Source organism: Rhinolophus hipposideros, assembly GCF_964194185.1.
Source record: "Rhinolophus hipposideros genome assembly, chromosome: 12".
Taxonomy (NCBI): Eukaryota; Metazoa; Chordata; class Mammalia; order Chiroptera; family Rhinolophidae; genus Rhinolophus; species Rhinolophus hipposideros.
Genome location: NC_138058.1, coordinates 3,761,707 through 3,775,599, shown reverse-complemented (window position 1 = coordinate 3,775,599; position 13,893 = coordinate 3,761,707).

Here is a 13,893-nt window from a genome sequence, read left to right as displayed (position 1 = left end):
ACACACACACACACACACACACACACACACACACACCCTCTCCCTGAATCGCTCACTGCACTTCCCACTCAAGCTGGGACTCTCAGGGTGTGATTCTTAGAACTTCAGGGGCCTAAGGGGTCACCCAATTCAAACTCCTGATTTTTGAATGAGAAAAGTATGTCCCAGTGACTTTCCTGGGAGCCAAGGGCTCACAGCGGCCAACCTGACCTGGGGCCAGAGCCTAGGCCTCTTCCCCGTGAGACCATGGTCATTGCCAACACGTGGCGTTGTCCCCAGGGCCTCCCACCTACGCCTTGCTGGGTTCGTTAGAGAATTGGGCCTTCCTCATTTTTGTGATCCTACCTGGCAAGTGATCTTCCCTTATCTGGAGCCTTACCAAACACAGAGACCTACCTACGTTCCTTGACACCCACTTCTCAAGCACAGAATTCGTGAACCATACATGAACTCAGTTGTGGGCACGGAAGTTGTTAAAATTTCCCAGGTTCTAACTCTCAGCTGAGATGGTAAATAAGAGCCACAAACGGTGTCAAGCTCTGAACACGTGCTGGGCTCGGGGCTCTACTCACAATTCTTCATTTGATATTCACAACTGTCCTATGAGGCAGGGGGCTTATCACCCCTATTTCACAGATGAGGAATCTTGGAAAGAGGAAGGAAGTTGGCCCAGATCACACCACCAGGAAACAGAAGAGCAGATTCCAAGCAGATATGGGTACCTACTCATAAAGTGGGGTACCTGGATCAGTGGCAGTAACATCACCTGGGAGGGAACTGGTTAGAAACGCAGGTTCTCAGCCCCACCTCAGACCTGTTGCATCATAAATCTGTGGATGAGGGGCTGGCACACTGTGCTTTCACAGGCCCCCCTGTGATTCGGATGGACTCATGCTCCCGAACCACTGCATGGCCCCTGGGATGCCGGATGTCCCAGGATGATTGCAATTGATCAGTTTAACAAATCTATACTATGTGCAAAGCACTTTACCCTTTCCATTCCACAACTGTAAATCTGGAGGACTGAGAGACTTTCAGACAGGCAAAGAGAAGGTGGAGAGGCCCAGTGTGGGGCAGACCCTGGAAGCCCTCACTCCAAGTAATTTTTCTAATCATCAGGAATCTATTCCTGTCTGACTGGCCCTAGGCCAGGCCTGAAAATACATAGCCAAGGACCTCAAATAAATGAAAAGTCACACTTTCTCCCAATAGATCAATAATGTTCTCCTCTCTAACACAGATCTTCTGAGCAGACTGGAAACAGGTCCCTGCCAGCTGTTATTTTTAGTAAAGCCACAGAGTCTTTCTGCCCACCCTAGACATTCCCACTTTTAGCCATCATCTGGGCACTAGGGATCAATGAGCTCGTATATGTGGAGAGACGTTAGAGTTCACTGTGACCCTACATTGGCTGACTGAAGATACACAGCTTCCTGTGGCGCTTGGCACACCATTGATCTCTTTACGTACCTGTTGCTGAAATAACAGTGAAGGTGGATGGGTTCCCATGAGGGACAAATCCTAACACCCTCACAAAGAGAGGGAAAGAGCAGGCCTCGTTCCTGTCACATAGCAAATCAGATGTGCTAAGAGCTTGAAGAGAGGCAGCCTTGTTTTGTGCAAAGGAGTGTTAAAATAGATCCTTTGGCAAATGAGGAACTTTCTGGTGTTTCTTTTTCTCTCCTCACCGCCTTGGTCCTACCCCTCACATGCGGTTAGAGAAGTACCTTCTCCCAGACCACAGTGACAAACACAGCGAGAGAAATGTTTTAGAAAAACTATTTTGGGGGAACTTATGTCTGAACTATGTGAAGGCCTTTATTTATTTATTTATTTTGTAGTACATTCTGCACATAGTAGGTGCACAATGAAAGAGGCACGTGGACTGCTGCCGGGCCTACGGTGTCTTGACTGGAAAGGATGGCAGCTTGCTAATGTTTGCATTCTGTCTTTATTGTGTAACAACAGTTCCATTCATTCGTGTATCCCATTATTTATTCATTCATTATTTACCCCTATGTACCAAGCATATGCTAGAAAATAGGAACACGAATTGGAATAAGAATCCTCCAACCCCACTAGCCTTTAGGAACTAATAATCCAGCGAGGGAGCCTGACTAGTAACCCTGGCTCCATGCGGCAAGGAGAAGAGCGGGCTACCTGTGGACGCCTCACAGCTTCCAGAGCACACTGGAGTCCCCTAGTTGATACCAATGGTATCTTCTGAGGGAGAAGGGAGACAGTCAAGACCGTGGTGCTGATTTCAAAGACACAGGAAAACTGAAGGCTGTCTGATTAAAATACCATTTCTTCAAATAAGATTTCTTCAGCAGTTTTCAGATTGTGATGACCGAGTTTGCTCTCTGAGCAAACGTTCTACCCCCACTCCCAGCTAAGAGTCTCTCACTAAGATGCGTTCCTGAAGATGGGTTCCTGAAGATGCTGCTAGGCCCGGGGCTCACAAGCGTGCCCCGTGGTGTGGGCTACTGTGCTCACCATCCAAACAGGCTTCCTGCCTCCAAACTAGAGCCTGTCAAGGCTCGGAAGCGATTTCATGGCTTCCACTAAAGCAGGTGATGGAACTAAAGGGGAAGTAAATGTTCCAGGTGAGCCTGAGTGGGGGAGGGAGCAGAGGCCCCTCACTCCCGTTCCCTGGGGGCCATGTGGCTGTGAGAGTGGGAGGCCTGGAGACCTTGCTGGGGAGACGTCCTTCGGCAGAGGCCCTTGTGTCCTCAGGCTGCACTTGCACGTAAGGCCAAGGTCAGTTTGGATGATCATGTATTGCCAACAGGTATAAAGGTTCAGAAGGCCAAGAAAGGGCCGAACCGTTGGCTGGCCCGTCCTCCTGAGAGGCCCACAGGCATGAGTACAACGTGTGGCTGTTCTTCTGCTCAGGGTGACTGTGTCATCTGGTCAGGCCTGTTTTTCCTCCTTTGATTCCCTCGTTTCATCATTTCATAGAAGAGTTCCTTAGATGCACACAGCACGTCCGAGTTTAGAAAGCAGTATCACACGTTATCTCCTCGGCCCTTCATAGATCTGTTTGTAGGTGATTTTTATTCACATTTTCATCAAGAGGGAACTGAGGCCAGACAGTCCGAGTCAACACAGCTGGAAAGTGGCTTTGTCAGTTTTGAATGCGGGTCTATTCCTAATGACACCAAACTAAGAGCAGACAGAAATCATGGGAGCACACACTGATTAGCCGAAGAGGAGAAGAGCTGCGGTGGGTCAGCACGCTGTGTTCAAAACTGGGAAAAGCTGAATAAAAGGAACCACCTCTAGAGAAGGCAGCTGACTCTTCGAGTCACCCAGTTTGGTATTTTGTGTTTCTCTAAATATGTGGTGTGGGCGACTGCACTCACCATCCAAACAGGCTTCCTGCCTCCAAACTAGAGCCTGTCGGGGCACGGAAGCAAATTCATGGCTTCCACTAAAGCAGGTGACGTGACTTTTTATGCCTTCTTTGTTGACCTTATTTTGTTTGAATTAAACATCTGCAGTGTGCCACGCACTGTTTGGCACTCAGGTCTCCTGCCACCAAGTCCGGTGAATTTTTCGTTTGGGCATTTTTCATCCTGCCTCCACCCACTTGCCTTGCTCTTTACCTTCCTGTCCAATTTCTCCTGCTGTAACTTGCTCCAAGCAGTAATGGACACAGAGTGTGCAGAGATTTTTGTGTGCGAGCAAGTGGGAGCTGCCCCTCAGTACCCTGGGTCAGGTTGACAAGGACGGCTCATCATCATGAGAAAATGCAATTCAGCAAACACTTGGACAAGGAAAGCTCCTGTCCTTTGCCTCTTAGGTTACCCACTGTCTCAGATTTGGTCAAGGAGCAGTCTGGTGGCAGAAGCGTTTCACTGGGGACAGAGGAACCTCACACCAGAGCTCTCTGATCAGCAAAAACTGGCAATTTCCCTTTTCTTGGGGTTGAGGAATGTCAGTCTCCAAAGTCATTAATTTCCTGTCAAAGCAGTCAGGCATGTGGACAGGGGACTACAATAGAGCTCTCTCTCTCTCTCTCTCTCTCTCTCTCTCTCTCTGGAATTGGGACCCTTTTGAAATGGCAATTTTGATTGTCACTGAATAAACCAGCACTGTGTCGTTTGGGGAGAAAAACAAGCAAGTGCATTGAAACAGACAGAAAAGTGCCCTCTTCAAGAAGCTGCCAGAGTATTAAAGGTGCAGCTTCCACAGTCACCTTTCAGAGTCCTGCAAAGGGAGGAATCAACAACACCCCCTTCTTTCAAAAACTTGCCCTCAGAAGTGAAAACACCAATTTTGCCTAGGATGAAATCTGTCCAGGCAGTGGACAGGGGAAGTCCCTCATCTGCACACGTAGAGTTGCTGGTTGTTCATTTGCTGTCCAGACTTTCTCCGTTCTCCATTCTCCTTCTAAATATTCAGAGCAAGAAAAACGCTGGCAAAGAAGGAATATAGTGGTTTCTGATCACTCATTCTTTGTCTTGACTTTCTGGTTGTCATTTATTCTCTGCTTTGCCTTGGCAATAAGAAACACCTCTTTTCTAGCTAAACCAGGTGGAATCACTGCATCCCTGGGGTTGTGCTCTGTGTCCTTATATATAGGCTCCACATTTTCGCTAGGAATAGCCAAGGTTGTGAATTCGAGTTTCTGGAGCCTTATAAAAAAAATCCTGCAAAAATCCCTTTTCACAGTGCCTCAAACCCCCATCTCTCGCATGTAATAATTTGGGGTGAAGTGAATGCATTTTCCGTGTGTTGGTAATTACACAGATTGCTCTGATTGGCTCTCCTGGGCTACATGGACAGGTGGCAACTGGGCCCCAGGGTGTCGTGATGTGCTGTCCAAATCATCCTGGTGAGAGCGTCAGGGGGCTTCTTAGAGCAAACCCCAAGAAGGGGCCAATGTGGGAAATCTGACCTGTGCCTGCACAGCTGTCTGTACTGCGAGTTAACTACGTACGAATGAGCACATCTAGCTAATGACCTCAGGACTGTTTAACGAGAGGCAAAAAACGTACTTGTGGTGGCGCTGACAGTGGGTTACCTCCCTCTACTTTCTCTCCTGCCAATCCCTCTCCCTCACTTCCTCTTTGCACCCTACTTGACAGTCAAGTCCTATCCCTTTCCTGCGCCAGCCCAGCCTCTCTTTCTCGGAGTTTTAGAGATTTGACATCGGACCAACTATTTGACTCTTTGCAATGGGATTATTTTCACTTGTATGTAATTTCTCTTCTTTCCAATCAAACGATAAACTCTTCAATGTCGGTGGTTGCAACCATTTTTCTTTCATTCATATTTTATGTCTGAGCCACCATGCTTCACATATATTAGGGACTTCAATAGAATTTGTTCATCCTCCCACTCAACATTCGAGGTGGAGATACAGACAGTGTCCATTTCCATCAATCCGCATGGTCATGTAAGGCGACTGTCTCAGCAACCAGGGAAAGGGTCCATAGTCTCCCCTCTACTGCTGTGATTATTTGTGTGTGTATTTGTCATAACTGTCTAAGGCTTTGCTGTTCCTATTTGTAAAGGGAGGAGATTGTTTCAGATGACCTGTAAAGGTCTCTTCCAACACTAAAATTCTGCCAGTAAACACTTGTGTTACCTTATGGGGGGGTGGGGGGAAGGAAGAAAAAGAAGAAATAAAAGATGCTCTTATGAAATTTGAGTACCCCAAAGTTGCAATACTGAAGCCCCACCATCATCGCCCTCCTGCCACCAATGGGGGCCTCAGCCCTCCCCTTCACTCTAAGGCCGGAAGTCCTGGTTACTGGAGTTGAAATCTTCCACCTTTAAAATTCTATCCTTTGGTTTTAAATTCTGCTTTTTGAAGCCACACATTCGATGGAATCTGCCTCTCATACAACTAACTCTTCAGATGCTGGAATACAAAGGTCCCATGCCACTCCATTTCCCTGTTAGCCTTTTCCAGTCCTCGCATCTGCTCATCATTTGACATGCTTTCCAGGCCACCCAGCACACCAGGTCCTATGCCCGAGCAGGCCTCATTGGTTAGAGCTGGCTCCAGTGCCCCAGATGGGCTATGCTCCAGCAAGTGCACAGAACAATGGGACTATTATCACCCTTGCAATGGACACTTTACTTTTATTAATACAACTTAAAATTGCACTAGCGTTATTTGGCAGCCATGACCCATTTTTAGCTCCAAATAAACATATGATTATCTAAAACTCCATGCCCTCTTCAGAAAAAAAGCCAAGCTGCATCTCCCCAGTTCTCTTAACAGGCATTTTTTTTTCTAATTTAATTTTTTTATCAAATCAAATATAATAAGTTTTTAATACTTATGAATATTATGTTGCTTGAATCATATTTTAACTTAATAAAAATAACGATTTTTAGTACTTCTGTTTCTAAAGGCGATGTGTCTTCTATGTGGAAAAGTGGAAGTTATGATGTTTGGGACTCTGAATTAAAGATGAATCTATAGTCTATTCACCCATGTCTCATTCTCTGGTGTGTAGATTATTCCAAATATATCAGACGGTAGTGTTTGGAATAAACAGGATAATTTGAACAAAGGAACTATGAGTAATTAAGCGATGTTGATTGAAATGAGCACCCAGCTGCCTTCCGGGTTGCTTAATTGGAAACAAAATTAATTATGAAATTTGAAGATGAATTTTTGCAGTTATTGAATTTGCAGACATTTTTAAATCCATCTGCACTTTTTGGTAAATTTGTTTGGGAAGTTTGTTGGGATTTAAGCAGAAACAAGTCATCCTAGCTCTTCATTATTAACCCTGGGCTGGACTGAATTTTGAGAAGTTTGTGGAGGCCTTTTTACCCCAGTTTGCTAGTGAGGTCACTTGCACCACAGATTTGGTGGTGTCACTTACAAAGAAAAGGCTCAAGGCCTAGGGGGTCCAACCAGGAGAATTTGATGGAATTTAAGATAGCCATGCCAATGAAATATGAGGCAGCATCAAACTATTCAACCATCCAATAATTGGCTTTGAATGTGTTGTTCTCTAAACCCAGTCATATGTGTTTTCCTTTATTGAAAGTGAAATTAGTCTGGATAAAGGCCTCATGTGGTCACCCAGATTAGAGCCACCCAGTGTTCTTCCCAGCACAAAAAATGAGCCGTTTTTCTCACACCTGTTACTTTTAACTACAAGGGCTGTATTTTGGATTAGGAATCATCAGGCAGCTGTTCCTGGAATGCATGTGTATGTGTGTTTGTGTGTGACATTTTGCTTCTTGTTAGCACGTTTTTAAGAATAAAATATATTTTTCTGAAAATTGGGATATATATGTAGTGACTGCAGAAAATTAGCAAAGTAAATAAATATATAAAAGAAGGAAAAATAATCTCAACAATGTCGTATCTCTTTATGAATTTTTTTCCAATTGATAAATATGAATATGTAGGGTAATTTAAAAAACAAACAGGGCATCATTTTATATCTATAATTTTGTAAATTTATTTTTCTCTCAAAATTATAAAGTGAGCAATTCCACATATCATTTACTGCTGTTCAAGTACCCAATCTTTAATGGCTATGTCATGTATATACACATATTTCTCCTAATTTAGTACTTTTGTGTGGCTTTAAACATTTTGCAGTAATGATGCAGTGATGAATGTCTTTGTGCACACGTCTTTGACCATATCACTGATTGTTTACTTAGAATAAATTAGTAGCAGGATCATTATGTTTAAAGTAATTAACAGCTTTTAGGGCTCTAGATACACATGAACCAATGGCTTTTTTGTTTTGTTTTGTTTTAATTAATTTTATTGGGGTGACAATTGTTAGTAAATTTACATAGATTTCAGGTGTACAATTCTGTATTACATCGTCTATAAATCCCATTGCGTGTTCACCACCCAGAGTCAGTTCTCCTTCCATCACCATATATTTGATCCCCTTTACCCTCATCACCCACCCCCCACCCCCTTACCCTCTGGTAACCACTAAATTATTGTCTGTGTCTATGAGTTTTTGTTTCTCATTTGTTTGTCTTGTTCTTTTTGGTTTATATACCACATATCAGTGAAATCATAGGGTTCTCTGCTTTTTCTGTCTGACTTATTTCACTTAGCATTATTCTCTCGAGATCCATCCATGTTGTCACAAATGCTCCTATATCATCTTTCCTTAACGCCGAATAGTATTCCATTGTGTATATGTACCACAACTTCTTTATCCATTCATCTATCGAAGGACATTTTGGTTTTTTCCATGTCTTGGCCACCGTAAACAAAGCTGCAATGAACATTGGAGTACACGTGTCTCTATAGAGAAATACTTTTATATTTTTGGGGTAGATACCCAGGAGAGCGATTGCTGGGTCATATGGTAATTCTATTCGTAATTTCTTGAGAAACCTCCACACTGCCTTCCATAGCGGCTGCACCAGTCTGCATTCCCACCAACAGTGTATGAGAGTTCCTTTTTCTCCACAGCCTCTCCAACACTTGTTACTATTTGTTTTGTTGATGAAAGCCATTCTGACTGGGGTGAGGTGATATCTCATTGTGGTTTTCATTTGCATTTCTCTGATGATTAGCGATGTTGAGCATTTTTTCATATGTCTATTTGCCATTTGTATATCCTCTTTGGAGAAATGTCTCTTCAGGTCCTCTGTCCATTTTTCAATTGGGTTGTTTGTTTTTTTGTTGTTGAGTTTCATGAGTTCCTTGTATATTTTGGATATTAGCCCCTTATCAGAGGAACTGTTTGCGAAAATCTTCTCCCATTCAGTTGGTTGCCTCATTATTTTGTCAATAGTTTCTTTTGCTGTGCAGAAGCTTTTCAGTTTCATATAATCCCATTTGTTTATTTTAGTTTTTACTTCCATTGCCTTTGGAGTCAAATTCATAAAATGCTCTTTGAACCCAAGGTCCACAAGTTTAGTACCTATGTTTTCTTCAATGCAGTTTATTGTGTCAGGTCTTATGCTTAAGTCTTTGATCCATTTTGAATTAATTTTGGTACATGGTGACAGATATCAGTCCAGTTTCATTCTTTTGCACGTAGCTATCCAATTCTGCCAGCACCATTTATTGAAGAGGCTGTCTTTTCTCCATTGTATGTTTTTAGCTTCTTTGTCAAAAATTATCTGTCCATATTTATGTGGTTTTATTTCTGGGTTCTCAATTCTATTCCATTGGTCTATGTGTCTGTTTTTCCGTCAATACCAAGCTGTTTTGATTATTGTAGCCCTGTAGTACAAGGAAAAATCAGGGAGTGTGATACCTCCAGTATTGTTCTTTTTTTTTAATATTGCTTTGGCTATTCGGGGTCTTTTGTGGTTCCAAACAAATCTGATGATTTTTTGTTCTATTTCTTTAAAAAATGCCATTGGGATTTTAATGGGGATTGCATTAAATCTGTATATGGCTTTGGGTAATATGGCCATTTTAACTATGTTGATTCTTCCAATCCATGAGCACGGAATGTCTTTCCATTTCTTTGTGTCTTCTTCGATTTCTTTCAAAAATGTCTTATAGTTTTCAGCATATAAATCCTTCACATCTTTGGTTAAGTTTATTCCTAGGTATTTTATTCTTTTTGCTGCAATTGCAAAAGGAATTGTTTTTTCTATCTCTTTTTCTGAGATTTCATTGTTGGTATATAAGAAAGCAATGGACTTTTGTACGTTGATTTTGTAGCCAGCAACTTTACTGTATTCATTGATTGTTTCTAATAGCTTTTTGGTGGAGTCTTTAGGGTTTTCTATATATAGCATCATGTCATCTGCAAAGAGTGACAATTTAACTTCTTCATTCCCAATTTGGATGCCTTTTATTTCTTTCTCTTGCCTGATAGCTCTGGCGAGGACTTCCAACACTATGTTGAAAAGCAGAGGTGATAGGGGACAACCTTGTCGTGTTCCTGAACGTAGAGCAAAGGGCTTCAGCTTTTCACCATTAATTATGAGATTAGCTGAGGGCTTGTCGTATATGGCCTTTATTATGTTGAGGTATTTTCCTTCTATACCAATTTTAGTAAGTGTTTTAATCATAAATGGATGTTGTATCTTATCAAATGCTTTTTCTGCATCAATTGATAGAATCATATGATTTTTGTCCTTTATTTTGTTTATGTGATGTATCACATTGATGGATTTGCGAATGTTGAACCATCCTTGTGCCCCGGGGATGAACCCCACTTGGTCGTGATGAATAATCTTTTTAATGCATTGTTGTATTCGATTTGCTAGAATTTTGTTTAGGATTTTAGCATCTGTATTCATCAGAGATATAGGTCTGTAGTTTTCTTTTTTTGTGTTGTCCTTACCAGGTTTTGGTATCAGGGTAATGTTGGCCTCATAAAATGAGTTAGGGAATACTGACTCTTCTTCAATTTTTTGGAAGAGTTTGAGCAGGATTGGTATTAGATCCTCTTTGAAGGTTTGGTAGAATTCACTGGTGAAGCCATCTGGTCCAGGACTTTTGATTTTGGGAAGGTTTTTGATGACTGATTCAATTTCGTTACTGGTGATCGGCCTGTTAAGATTTTCCAGTTCTTCGTGATTCAGCCTTGGAAGGCTATATGTTTCTAAGAACTTGTCCATTTCTTCTAAGTTATTAAATTTGGTGGCATATAGTCCTTCATAGTATTCTTGGATAATCCTTTGTATTTCTGTGGTGTCCGTGATAACTTCCCCTTTTTCATTTCTGATTTTGTTAATTAGTGTCTTCTCTCTTTTTATCTTAGTGAGTCTAGCCAAGGGTTTGTCGATTTTGTTAATCTTTTCAAAGAACCAGCTTTTTGTCACATTAATTTTTTCTATTGTCTTTTTGTTCTCTGTTTCATTTAGTTCTGCTCTGATTTTTGTTATTTCCTTTCTTCTGCTGACCTTGGGTTTCGCTTGTTCTTCTTTTTCTAGTTTTTTAAGGTGTAACATGAGGTTATTTATTTGGGATTTTTCTTGTTTCTTGAGATAGGCCTGTAATGATATAAATTTCCCTCTTAAAACTGCTTTCGCGGCATCCCAAAAATTTTGGTAGGATGTATTTTCATTGTCATTTGTTTCTATGTATCTTTTGAGCTCTCCTCTAATTTCTTCTTTGACCCAGTCATTCTTTAAAAGTATGTTGTTTAATCTCCATGTATTTGTGTTTTTTCCTGCTTTCTTTTTGCAGTTGATATCCAATTTCAAAGCTTTGTGATCAGAGAATATGCTTGGTATGATTTCAATCTTCTTAAATTTGCTGAGGCTGATTTTGTGTCCCAATATATGGTCTATCCTTGAGAATGTTCCATGTACACTAGAAAAGAATGTATAGTCTGATGTTTTAGGATGAAGTGCTCTATATATGTCAATTATGTCCGTTTCATCTAATTTGTCATTTAGGGCTACTATTTCGTTAACTATTTTCTGTTTGGATGATCTATCCATAGCTGTCAATGATGTATTTAAGTCCCCTAGTATAATTGTGTTTTGGTCAATTTCTCCCTTTAGTTCTGTTAGTAGTTGCTTGGTATATTTCGGTGCTCCCTGATTGGGGGCATAAATATTGATGACTGTTATGTCTTCTTGTTGTATAGTCCCCTTTACCATTATGAAATGTCCATCTTTGTCTCTTGTTATCTTTTTCACCCTGAAGTCTGTTTCATCGGAAATCATTATGGCTACACCTGATTTTCTCTGGGTACCATTTGCTTGGAGTGTCAATTTCCACCCTTTCACTTTGAGTCTATGCTTGTCCTTGTAGCTGAGATGTGTCTCTTGTAGGCAGCATATGGTTGGGTTTAGTTTTTTGATCCAATCTGCTACTCTGTGTCTTTTTATTGGTGAGTTCAGTCCATTTACATTTAGGGTGATTATTGATATGTGAGGATTTCCTGTCATTCTGTCTTTAGTTTTCTGGTAAGGCTGTGTCTCCATTGTTTCTTTGCCTTTTTGTTGTTGTCTGTTATTTCTGTGTGGTGGTATTCTATGATGTTTCCCTCTGTTTCTTCTTTTATTACAGTATATATTGCAGATTTGGATGTTTTTTGAGTGGTTACCCTTGAGTTTATGTAAAAGAAACTTTGATATTTAGAGTATTCCAGTTTCTTCAGTACCCTTACTTTCTCTATTCCCATATTTCAGTTCAGGCCTTTACGCTCCCCCTTTTTATGTTTCGGTTGCCACAAGTTGTCCCTGTTGATGGTGGTCTAATAGCCTCCTTTAGTATTTCTTGTAGTGCAGGTTGTGTATTAGAAAATTCCCTCAGCTTCTGGATGTCTGGAAAGGTCTTTATTCCTCCTTCATATCTAAAAGAGATCTTTGCTGGATATATTATTCTTGGCTCATGATTTCTCTCTTTCAATAGTTTGAATATTTGGTTCCATTCCCTCCTAGCTTGTAGAGTTTCTGCTGAAAAATCTGATGATAATCTAATGGGCTTTCCTTTGTAAGTTACCGTCTTCTTTTCCCTGGCTGCCTTGAGGATTCTTTCTTTGTCATTGATTTTAGACAGCTTCAATACAATGTGCCTTGGTGAAGGCCTGTTGGGATTGAGGTAATTAGGTGTTCTATTTGCTTCTTGGATTCGAGGATCCAGTTCTGTCCACAAGTTTGGGAAGTTCTCATCGACAATTTGTTTGAATATATTCTCTGTTCCCTTCCCTCTTTCTTCTCCTTCTGGTATGCCCATTATTCTTATATTGCTCTTTCTGATGGAGTCAGAAAGTTCTTGTAGAGTTCTTTCATTTCTTTTAAGTCTCAAGTCTCTTTCTTCTTCCCTCTGTGTAAATTCCAGGTTCCTATCTTCGATGTCACTGATTCTTTCCTCCATCTGGTCAACTCTACTACCTAAGCTGGATATTTTATTGTTAATTTCTTCTATTGAGTTCTTAATCTCCAGAAATTCTATTTGGTTCTTTTTCAAGATTTCAATCTCTTTTGTAAAATGCTCATGGTGTTCTTTGATTGTGTTTCTGAGTTCATTAAACTGCCTTTCTGTGTTTTCTTGCATCTCGTTCAGTTTTTTCAGAATTGCGATCTTGAATTCTCTGTCATTTAAATCACAAAGGTCCATATCTCTAAGTTCCTTTTCTGGAGACTTTTCACTTTCTTTCTGAGCTATCTTGTTGCCTTGGTTATTCATGGCAATCACTGATTTACTATTTCTCTTCCTAGACATCTACAGGAGTGTCTTCTGCAACAGGTTGATAGGTATGCGAAGAGCTTTTGGAGTTCCAAAGCTCTTTCTGCACCAGATTCAGAGCCCGTTTGTTTCAGCAGTTCTGTTTACTCCTGCAGGGATCCGCCCAGATAGGTGGGGCCAGGGGCGGGGTGAGTTGTGAGAGGTGGCCCAGAGCAATGGCGGCGACCACCACCACAGCCAGTCCTGCTTCCACAGCTCCCTCCCCTTTGCCGGAACTAGTTGAGCTGCGAATCTGTGTCTGCGGTCCACAGTTCTCAGAGCAGCAAATATTCTGTCCTTTGATCCGACACTGCTACTTTATCGCTTCTAGCACCGGGCAGGTGGGGGCGGGGCGAGCTCTGGGAGGGTAGGGAGGGGGCGGCTAGTGTCCGTGCCTAAGGCTTCCGTTCTCCGCTCGGCAGTGAGGGCTTAAACCACCGATTTCAGCCCTCTTCCCTCAGTCTTTGCTCCGAGGTCTTGCCGTGAGCGAGCGTTGGGTTCAGCGGTTTTGTATGCTGCCCCCTCAGCCCTGCGGGCCGTGAGCGGAGCCCTAGCAGTCAGAGTCCTTCCCTCTCCCGCAGCTGCGGAAGATCCGGGAGCAGCGAGCTCCGAGTACTGAGCTAGGTCTGTGTCCTGCGCCCGCGCGGCTCCGTCTCCGCACTTCTCCTCTCCCTCCTCCCCCGCTCGCGCGATTCACCCACCTGGAGGTGAATTCAGTAGTCGGCCTCTTCGTCTTGCCTGTCTGCTGTGCAAGGAGTCCTTTGTGGAGTTATTGTTGTCCGATTCGTTGT